This window comes from Athene cunicularia (genome assembly GCF_003259725.1).
Source record: "Athene cunicularia isolate RWA chromosome 2 unlocalized genomic scaffold, athCun1 chr2_part1, whole genome shotgun sequence".
Lineage (NCBI taxonomy): Eukaryota > Metazoa > Chordata > Aves > Strigiformes > Strigidae > Athene > Athene cunicularia.
The window spans coordinates 75,624,950-75,636,576 of NW_020799095.1; the positions used below are offsets into that span (position 1 = coordinate 75,624,950).

Below are 11,627 nucleotides of genomic sequence, written 5' to 3' on the forward strand. Positions count from 1 at the left end.
AGGAGACAGGAAAAGGCAGAGTAAGAAAAAAAGCTTCAAAATGTTAGGTTGCAGAGTCAGGAAAAACAAAGCAAGCAAACGCTTTCTGCAGCTAGCTTTGTGTTCGGAACTAAACCCTGCCTATCTCTTTACCCACCTCTTTGGTTCATTAAAAATACCAGCTGTCGTCAAGAGACAAAAACCCCAGAAAAGGCCTTGCCAATTTGAATGACTTGAGATTTACTCATTCATGTTTTAATCCATGATGTTCCACAGTGTTTGGTGTCAGGTTCCCAAAATGTTTCAAAGCCCATGGTGGACCCCAACAAAGGATGTTGCTTATGAATTGGTGAACGGTTTAAGGAACATAGCTGACATCTAAGATGGTGTTTCCAGGTCATTGTCTTTTTTCGTGAAAGACTACTCATGAGCAAGGAACGAGCGCACTTCCATGATCACTAACTTCTGATTTCCTGCAGTAATGCTAACAGCGAATATCCCACAGGCTATGGGAGCTGCAGAAATACCCTCGCTGGGTGCTATGCTCTCCTTATTCACTGCTTTCAATTAGCGTTCCCACAGGCTAAGTAATTTGTTTTAGGCTTAAGAAGTAGTGTGAATTAATCTCCAGACTTGACTTTATTCCACTGCTTACTGCTAAACAGCTGGTAAAAGACTTTTCTTTTAACTGAACCATTCCTCATTTTCTCATTGTCTTCAGTAACATGAGGGAGCCAAAATGTGGACATGATTATCAGTTACGATTATTGCTTATTTACATCTGCTTGAAATTCTAGATGCTTGAGAAGTCTGCTTGTTTCACTCAGTATGAGAAAAATATTTTCATTAAAAATCCACAACAGTTTGATAATTCTTTTGGTATTTTTGCTGTATGAATGCAGTCTCTAAGAACATGGTATTTTGAGGTGGTTGTCACATATTACCTGCTAGAAAGCTGTACTACCTACAGCTATAAATAGTATTATATTCAGTAAATTCTAAGCTAATCTCTAGGTATCCTTTTCATAAAGATTTCAAGTATGGAAAAGGTAATTTAAATGGGTGCAACACTTTCTGCCTTTATATTTACTCCTGTGATGTGTATGGCAGCTGTGTGTGCATATCAATATTGCATAAACATTTACCTATTTCAGAGCTTACAAATTGTGCAAGTCTTACTTCTTTACATGATTATTTAGTCTGAGTTTAAACAGTTTATTTGCACTGATTTTTATTGTTAAAATGAATAAAGGCCAAGTTGCATGCTGTCTAAGCCATGCGGGTCTATTAGAATAAGTTCTTCTTTTGTTCTCCAGAATAGCTCTGGCTGACCTGTATGGGATATTCCTGCAAGTGAGTGAGAGCAGAATTGCTCTCCCTAGGTCACAGGGGATGGAACCCAGTCCATAAATGGAAGAAAAACAGCGTGTGTCAGTTTAGGTTTTGGTTTTTTTTAGTTTAGAAATGTGTGATAGGCGTCTCCTTCCTCACCATGAATGAAATTTATAAAGTCATTTCCTCAAATGCATGCAGAATATGTCTCACAATTCTTTCAGGCAGATATAATTGCTTCTCTTCATGCAGCATTCTCTGCTGTTCTCTGTCACACCCGGTTGTAGTTCCCATAACTTCCTAGTGGAGAGAAATTTTGTCTGCCACTAGCAAAGCTTAGAAGGCAGTTTCACTTATTAGGCCCTATCGACCATTTTCTGAACACACCCAAAAGCCAACGCTTTTCCTCTGGAGGCCAAGGGACGGAGACATTCTTCCCTGAGATACGGCTGTTGCCAGGTGTTTTAAAGATGTTTCAAGAAGCATGAGTTTAGGGAATATTTTCACCATTCTTTTTATAAATATATTCAGCCAGAAAAGGTTCTCATTAGGAGGGTTAGCTTTCTTACTCTGATAAGACATCCTGGGAAATGTGTTGCTACTCTTTCTTGCCCAGTCTCACGTAATATTTTGAACGTAGGTCAGTTTGAGCTCTTAATGTGGATCAACATAATATAACTTTGCATCTTTTAGTTTGTAGAGATAATGTGGTCTCAAATATCAAAAATAAATTCTTAGACCGAACAGTGTCTTAGTTATCATTAGGTAGTTTCCACTAGTGTTTTCTGCACAGTGTATCAGCTTGGTTTACTGGTAGCTATAAACATATCACACGAGTGCAGATACTCAAAAAGCTTGGGAACAGATTTTGAATTTAACACTCACAGGCAAGGTGTAAAGGCTGACAGACATCTCAGCATGGGTCAGGGCACAAGCAGAAACTCTTGCAAAATTTGTTGCCAAAAAAAGGAAGGAGACAATAAATTTGCATCTCTGCATGGGGAGAGGCAATGACCAAAGTCTCTTGAAATTTGTGAAGAGGGAGAACAAAATAGCGTGTTGGAGTACTCTGTGCACAGAAAAATAATTACCCACTAGGTTGCAGTTACTTATAGCTGACCGAGCAGGTAAAGGTGGGGTGAAGGATACTGTAGGCAGTGATATATATTGTCACCTTTCAAAAATAAAAGATGTGCTGTAGGACTGCACCCTGCTTGGGGAGGACGTGGCCCTGGCCAACAGCACCCTCTCCCTCCTCCCAGTGCAGTCCCAGGCCTGCTGCTCCCTGATCATCCCTTGCTGGGGCCAGTGCTGGGTGCCCCAGGCAGAGCTGAAATGGAGCCCCTGGCCCCAGTGGGCAGGAGTGTGAGTGGGGAACGGTCCTGGTGGGCTGTGAAGGTCTGGCACTGCAGCTTGTTGATGTTGCATGGGAAGTGGTAGGTCTGGCTTCCAGGCTGAATTGAGGTGGTTGGGTGTTTAGGGGGCATGGGCAATTTTGGGATGCTAATTGCCCTGTGCCATATTTTGAGGTATAAAGAGACAATTAGAAAACAAGTTGGATTTTAAAAAAAATATACTACTGCTGTTCATGCTTACTACACTATGAGCAGCTAGCAACATAGTCTCCAACAGTCTGTACAGAAAGGGCAGTAGGTGTTTTTTCTCCCCAAAATATTGTTGAGTTTGTTTGAGGGACAGGCAGAGAGATAACATGCCAGCAGAGAGAACAATGTGCTTGCAGAGGGTTGCTGGGATGTTTGTGTTGTTTCTTAAGGGAACTGGAGTTAATCTAAGCGAGGGAGGTAAGAAAAATGAGAGGGAAAGAAAAGGTAAAGGAAGAAATTGAGAAGAGGAAAGATGGATCTGCGGAGTGAAGACAGGATGTTATCTAAATGTAGTATTGGTAAGTAAGTTATTGGGGTGAACGCATGATTGACTAGAGCATGTTAGCAGAAGTTGAAGTCACTTAATTGGTCTGTTAATCATTGGCCAAGTTGCTTTCTCTCAGGTGTGTGTAACAGTGTTTCTTGTTTTTTGCAGCAAATTGTTTTAAGAATTTGAGGCCTTGAATATTTGCTCTGATAGTATGTGAGTGTACTTCCTTACCTTCCTGTTCTACAAAAGCATTATAACCTTAATAAAATTTATGAAACAGATGCACTGTGTACTGTTTTGGAGAAAACAAAAATTCCCACCTCTCTCTTTATCTGATTAAAAGCCTAAACTAAAATCCCAATAGCCAACAGTCATGATTGTCCCAAAGAATGCACTGAATTAAACTTGTTTTGTACCTGATATGATTGCTGTAACAAGTGAAGGGTAATGTGCCTGTCATCCCAAAAGGAATGGTGAGTGCAGTCATTAACAAGTGCCTCTGTCTCTTTTCCATTGTGCCCCTGTCTCTTTTCCGTTAGTATCAATGGCTTAAACACATTTCTGAACATCAGATTCTTTCCCTGGTTTTTATCTGTTCTCCGTTTTTCTCTCAGCCTCCACGACTCCTTCCAATCAGGTTAACTTGTTTTCATTTGTGGCAATCATTCATCAATTTTTTCTGAGAACTTCCACAGCCAATACAGAAATCCATTAAATCTATATAACAGGTTAATCTCAACTAATAATGACTCATTAATCTTTCTGGAAGTACACATTTTCTTCAACCCATTGCCAAGTCACAAGCCTGAGAAGAAAAGTGAAGTATTTAATCTGTTTTGTAAAGTTTGTTAATGACAAATTCTGGCTGACAGATTGAAAAATTAGGTCCACTGTGTTGGGGTGCATTCAGTTTTAAAAAGTGATTAATTATATGCCAAGCTGTCAAAGAAATTTTGCATGAAAAAGAGAAGTTGTTAACAGTATGTCTGTGCCCAATGATTTCATAATATCTGTTTTAATATACATGGAAAAAAAAAATCAGTAGCGTACATCCATCTTCAAAAAGTGGAGTTTTGGAACTACTGGAAGTGAAGCATGAAACAGCTTTTTTACTCACACCCTCCCCCAATTTTTGCCCCTATATCTTTGATTTTAAACCCACTTTTATTTTCCCTCTAAAATTTTAGTTACATCTGCTTGCTTATTGAATTGAACACAGACTCTGGCTTTCCCAAAGAGCTCCTCCTTATTCAAACCACAGCTGCATTCTGGGAGACTCTGTTTTCCAGTGCGGCTGGATTCGCTGACACAGGTAGGTTATCGCCCAGGATGATTAAGAAGTCCCACAGTTGCTAAATAATTCAACCTGGTTTATGGCTATTTGCTTAATATCCCATTTCTGCAGAGTTGGTAAAGTGTCTGACAAAAGGTCAAAGTGATTGCACAGCTTCTCTCTGTTGAACTGCTGCTGCTTCCTGGTGCTGCTCTCAGTATATCTTCACTTCTGATTGATTTTCTTAATTCAGAATTGACATTAAAAGTCTTTTCTAATGAAAAACATGTTTGTCAATATTCCCCACTCCCTCTATGGATTTCTGTTATGTTTTTATTTTAATTGCTAGCTCCTGACCTGTTTATATTCTGGTTTGCTTGAAAACCCAGATCTGCATTCTCCATACAAAATAACGCATTTGTGCTCATCTTCTATATTGCACCATGCTCTATAATTTAATTTTCAAGATCTTTTTGGGAGTATATAGCAGCCTCATGTTACCAGACCAGTAGAGTATTTTTATATTCAGAAAGAGAAGAAAAATAACATGTTGTGAGCAGCAAGTCTTTCTTCCTGGTCAGAGATGATTCCCAGATAAAAGGATATATTTCTTCTTTGCCTTGTGACACCAAGTCAGACTTAAAAAGCCTTCTACTTGTTCAAAGTGACTCAGAGGCTGAAGAAGTGACACTATGTAAGGCTGTGTATGACACATAACGCTGCAGTTTGCTTGTTGTGCAGATTCAGAGCACACCTTTGGTTCTTGAACTCTTTTTAGTTTGATAGAAAACCCATCATAATGTTTGACTATTACAAAGCTTCAGCATCACAGATGTTGAACTTTACCTGACGTTTGTATACATCATACAAGATATAGCAAGTGAAATTGGGTTACAGGCAGTGTTTTGTGTTGTGGCGATGAGTTATTTGTCACTGATCACCACACCAGCAGTGGAGTACACAGATGTAATAACACAGTTTCACATTCCATTTGTTAGTTCCAATATTGATTTAGTCTTTTTCTGATAAACCATTTTCCCCTTGGACTTACTTTGCTTTATATTAAATAAGGCAACTTTGAGGTTTCCTTTATATATTTTTAACTAAAAAAATCTTTTATTTGAAGGGAAAATAGCACACATTACCCAGTCCTCTGAGATTTTATACAACCAAGCATATCCTCTCATTAATTTGGTTTTCCATTGTTCTGTATTGCCAGTGTGACTGGCAAGCTGTTGAGATGAGACATAATATGAATGCAGTTGTAACAGAAGCACCCGTTCTCCTTTCATTACTGTTGTGCAAAATACTGGTCTGCTAGAACAGGAGATCTAACAATGGGGCTTCTTCTGCTAATGCAGAAGATCATTCCTCACGTGGGGTACCTTGCACCCCTTCTTCATCAGCTCTTCAGTATAATATTGCTAGTTGGGAAAAAAAAAAGGTCTTTCACTGCCTATGATGTGATGTTTCTTTTTCTGTTCCTTTAATATTTTGAGCTAGCATTATACATCAGAAGGTTGTGAAGTGAGACTTCAAACTATTGACATGGACAATGAAATTCGGGTTCATCAGGAAATCTTTACTAGCAACTTTTTGATGTGAAAGGGAAGTGAGTTGGTAGTCTTCCTTCTTATCCTTATCAATTGTATTCAGCACTGCTGGGCATCTAGTGGATTTTTCTGATGCATGAACAGACAGCTGATATATTTTGTAAGACTTAACCAGCTGTCATGCCTACCAGTGCAGCAGTGTTCCTCTGGTTTAACTAGAGCAGTTCAAGGTGAAATACTGTTAACAAATTACAGACCACAAACTAGTATCATTTGTGCCTATAGCAATACAGCCATAAACACACATAGATTGTAGAAATAGAATTTTCCTTTGGCAGGCAGTAGGGGTGGGGGTGCTGTTTCTCCAGTTTCTCCTGTTTTCTCTGCATAGGTCAACAACCAAGATGTGAAAACAAGAGGGGAATAAATTCCCCTAGTGTCATGGCTTCTGTGCCACCATTTCATGCTTGCATTAAAGCTTTTAAATAATACAGAGTTCTAAATAGCACAGACTAACACTGACCATTGAGCTTTGCCTCTGAGAGGCAGGTGATAACGGGTTTCTTGAGATTAAAGTTATCTATCAGGCCCCATGGTTCTGATGGTGACTAAATCAACAGCAGAAAATAAGAATAATATTACACTATTTGGAACAGCCTACTTCTTTTTTTTTTTCCCCCCTTTTTTTTACCCATCCCATCTCTTTTTCTTTTATACAGTGCTCAGAGCAGCTTTCTGTAACAAGGCTCTGCACAGACCATGTGATGTTGCAGACATCCGTGTTCACTTCGTGAATCTAGGATTATCTTCAGCATGCCTATTTAGGTACAGTTTCCACTGACATTAGCATAGTTTATCCAAGATGGATTTGTTTCCATTTTGTTAGCATTTATAGAAGGATGAAAAGGTAGGTGTGTGAACGATCCCTTTTGGATAGGGACAAGGCAAAGTGGGAGTTACAAAAGAGTAATTCTAACTTCAGATGGGAAAGGAAAATAGAGATAAAAGTTCCTAAGGCTGGGGGGGACAAAATCTCACTTACTTTCTCAAAATGTGCACAGTAGCAGAAATAACCACTCTGTATGATCTAAAAATCACAGATAGTCAGAAATTAGGTGGCAGCCAAGTCAATTACCAAGAATAATGCTAAAACTTTATGTGTATTATGAAGTGATTCTAGCATCTGTGCATTTACCAGTCTACCCATAGCTCTGTGATTTTTGGACAACTTCAGGTTTCATTGTGTCATGTGCTTGCCATTTCCACTACATATAACCGTCCTTTAAGGGTTCGCTGGTCGTTTCTGTCAGTATGAGAGGTATTTATCAATCCTATAAAAGGGAGTGCTTGTCAGTCTAGGAATGATAAAACATACTGCCTCCAGATTACCAATTCTGAAAATGAAGCTGGCTGAAGGTAGTAGGGGAAGTGTTTTCATATTGCAAATGGACACATTAGTATACCTATCCCATAGCATAATCATACAGTGTTTCATACTGCTTTTAAAACAATCAGCAGAAAAAAGAAATAGAAAAGAACTCTCAGGTATCACAAGCACAGGCTCCACAGTAGGAAAACAGCTGAAAAGGAAAAAGCTGTTATGTGGACAAATGTAAATTTTGGCAAAAGGCAAAATCCTTTTTCTTCTCTCTCTCTTTTTTTTTTTTCTCTCCAGAATTCAGCTGTATTTTTGATGTTTGACTTTATCAAACTTCCCCTCGAGATTTGATTGTTGTGAAGGATAACCTTACTTTTAAAACAGAAAACATGACATATAGTTAGTTAGACTGCGTAGCTATTAGAAATCTGGTAAGAAACTTCCAATTAATTGTTTAAATTGAAAATCCTAATTTATAATACTTTTCTGAACGATGTATCCAGAAAATGCTTTTGTAACTTGGAGAAACCACTACTAACCCAATTAGTTGGGATTTAAGTATTCATAAGCGTTAGCTCTCCATGGTAATTCTAGTTTACCTAAATCTGTTCCTTCTGTAATCAGAGGGAGTTTTACTTTGGTTTCCAGGAAGTCATGGAAGTGCCCAACCCTTCTCAAATTGTTTTGTTTTCTACTAGCTGATTTACTTAAAATTTGATCATATTCTGCAAAATTCTTGCTGGGTGTTGAAAAACTTTCAGGAATACTTATAAAGTTTATATGAAAGAGTAGGAAATATCTTGGTAGCTCTTCTAAGAAAGTTGCTTAGCTAAGCTTCAAGTGCTTAGGCATGTTCTCTTCTTTCTTAGTGTTTCTGAATTGGTTATTCCCACAGACAGTGAAGCAGAGTAAGTCTTAAAGACTCTGTGGCCTGTAATATTTTTTTTTAAAGAATTCTGCTATTCATTAGTGTTGCAGAACATAAAGAGCAAAAGTTGGTGGAAATAAGTGCTATATACTACTGTCTATTCAGACCCTGAGAAAGGCTTTCTTCATTTATTATGCAAGAACAAAATTCCCTGTTTACACTGTTGGCTTGAGCTGAGTATGTCATGGAAGAGAAATGTAGGGATCTGCAGAGCCACCATGCACAGTATCACACAGAAGTTACTTGTTAGAGTGGTCTCCCACACAGGGTTACCAAATCAAGAGAGAAAGATGAGCAAAACACAATAAGAGATTGTGACACAGGCCTGAGCTTCTGGAAAACATCTTCAGTTTTGCAGTGCTTGCAGTGCTATTTCATGGTAACTTTAATGTCACAAACCAGAAAATCTTAGTAAAGGGAGTGATCCTGGAGCAATTTCTGTCTGCATATTCATAGATTGTCAAGCAGAGGAACAGCTAAATGTGCACTAGAAGGAGTTTAGTAGGAAAAAAAATAACACATCCCAGTATAGGAACCATTACCAAATTAACCCAGTAAATATTTGTGTAACTTTAAATGAAATAATCTTATTTCTGCTTTGTACAGCAGTTTATCCTGTGCATGCATCCTGTTCACTCACTAGACACATTAAGGAGAGCACAAGCAGACCCTTAACTTTAGCTGCCTCGAAACATTTACAGATTCATCTCTTCTGAAAAACATAGGTTTGACTATTGATGTTTTTCATTCAAATGATACAGAATCCACCTAGTTGCTACAGTCTTGAAGTTTGGAGATGTTTTAAACGGTTTCTTGAAGAAGCACTGAGAAAAGGATGGGAAAGTGCATTTGTGTAGATCAAAGTTGTGGATGTTAGCATAAAACCACTGAATTGTGGTTCAGAGATAACCATTCATGTGCTGCATAAGCAATAGAAAAATCCTGCACCTAACCTTCTTTCTCAGTATACCAACTTAAAGGCAGTTTTTCTTGAGTAAGTATTACTGTAAAGCCTAAAATACATTATAGGATTTCCTTCTACTTCTTCATCTCCAAACTCTCAAAGTTTACACACCTTCAGCATACCGTAAGTCAAACATCAACAGAGCACTGGAGGATCTGATCAGTTTTAAGTGTACAGGAATTTTGGTGAAACAGAAAAAGTACATATTCTAAAGGGTATATGGGTTTAGAATGCAAGTAGTTTTCGTCCACTTTCATCAATCAGTTTTATGAGATAGGATCCCTTTATATAAAGACGGCAGTTTGTACAAGTGTCAAATTATTGAACAACAACTTCATGAATATGTGGCAATCCATTTTAATACCGATCATTGATCTTGGCAGTGAGAGTAAAATCCCTTTGAATTTTATTGTTATATTAAATTTCTCTATTAAATATACTGCAAAATTACATGTGTGTTGTGCACTGCTGCAATAGATGCAATGACTTTATAGTACCTGTTTTCTTATTTTTTCAACAGAGCTTTCCTGAGATGGTGATGCATATTAGCACATTGAAATGAAACGGGATGTCTGTTGACAATATTTCAGTGAAAGAGAACGCGCTCAGACTGTTGTGTAATTAATTGCCCCTTGAAGATATTATTTCATGTGGAGTAGATTTTCTTCTATTAAATTGCCGTTTATTTGTGACCTTTAATTTATCATACACAGTCTCTACATCCTAGGCAGCAATGGAGAACAACAAGAAATTGTTACATTGCTCTCCTTAAATGACACTTAGAGCTTGGCAGAGTTACAAGGAAGCTAGTAGGTTTGCCATTTAGGAGCTAAAATAAAGGGCTTTACAATGTAATTTTCCAGCCATTGCCCCCAGCAGCATTTCACCTCTTTTTAGAATTTTAGCAATACAGTTAACTGTTGGGTTTAACCCTTACAAACATTTCTGGGAGAAGTAGCGGATTGTGTCATTTTTTAAATTATTATTACTCTGTTGGCCTCTGCAGGTGTTTAAAAGAAGTGTCTGCTTAGCTACTTTCTGTATCTTCCCTCTGTTCCCTTTTGAGGGGGGAGTGGAGGGCAACCCTGGGGAGTGCAGATAAACCCAGGGAAGGTTCGTGGAAGCCAAGTCAGCGTTTTTTACCTTTCAGACCCTGAAATGTCGCTCTTCCTTCCTCAGTGACTATACCATGTCCTATAAAACCAAGCAAAAGTGACCTCAGCTTCTCTGTGACATTTTAAGAGAAGAGTACTGAAATGTACACAACAGTTTTATGACTCCAAATCAGTAATAGTATATATTAATGATAGCAGGTGTTAGGTACGTGGTCATTGTGATTCAGAAAAGGGGGACGGCCCTTTGTCAGTAGAGAGGAGAAGTTTCTTTATGATCGGGATTTTATATGGAATTTATAGAAAAGGCTAAAATGCAAGCCTCTAGTCCAATCTTTCAGCCTTTTACCTAAATGTTGGCAGCAAATAATGAAGACTGTGTACTCTGCCTTTAAAAAAGAAAAAAAAAAAAAAAAAAGAATGGGTATAATAATCACATTTAGTTTCATTAAAAACATTGGGAAGGGAAGGGCTCATTTTGGAGTCTGAGCTGATAGTTTATTCACGTGAAGTATTTGAATATGAAACTCATACTTATGTGAAAAGGAAGGCTATTTTGCCTGACAGGGTCTTTGTATACAAAATAATCACAGAGTTGTTTTCCTCCAGTGTTCAGATCACACAGGTGTTGACCAACTGAAATGTGCAGAATGAATAAGGCATTTTAGCAAGAAATCATCCAGAGCAAGTTGTCTTTTTGATTTCAGCAGAGTAATTGAGTTACTTAAACATTTGCACCACGCAGAAGAATGATAACGATCTTTTAGAGGCTGTAAGTACATCTACAGGGGCCTTGTGCGAGGTTGTAGGAATTTGTCTTGAATGTTGCTTGAGCCTCATTTCCACCTTGGGCATCTTGATCCTTGACCTCAGACCCCTCAGGTTTCAGGGTGTATGATGAGCCTTGCTGGCATTGAACAGGAGTCATCCTGTACATAAAGTTATTGCTTGTAACGTGTTGGAGCCTTGGAGTTGTCCATGCTGGAGGCCAGGCTAGGCATGGAGCCTTTAGCTTTGAACCTTGCCATTTATTTCTATACGCACTTCTAAAAATTTTGAGTGTTTTATTTTCTAGATGCCTGTGTATGTAAGACAGCAGTTTCATAGCTTCATGTCATGCAGTCTGTGAAGCAGAAGTTTAAAAGAAAAAATAAAAAAATGATGCCCTCAAATACAATGTTTTGTATTACAAGAGACTGATGAATGTGGGGTTTAATTAATTCAGTGTGAAGT

At 38.3% G+C, this 11,627-nt stretch overlaps 1 protein-coding gene across 1 annotated transcript in view; it reads left to right on the top strand.

The window, feature by feature from the left end:
- The window catches only part of LOC113476640 (catenin delta-2-like), a 254,882-nt gene that overhangs the window by 94,162 nt on the left and 149,093 nt on the right, over window positions 1–11,627 (top strand). The window lies entirely within an intron of this gene.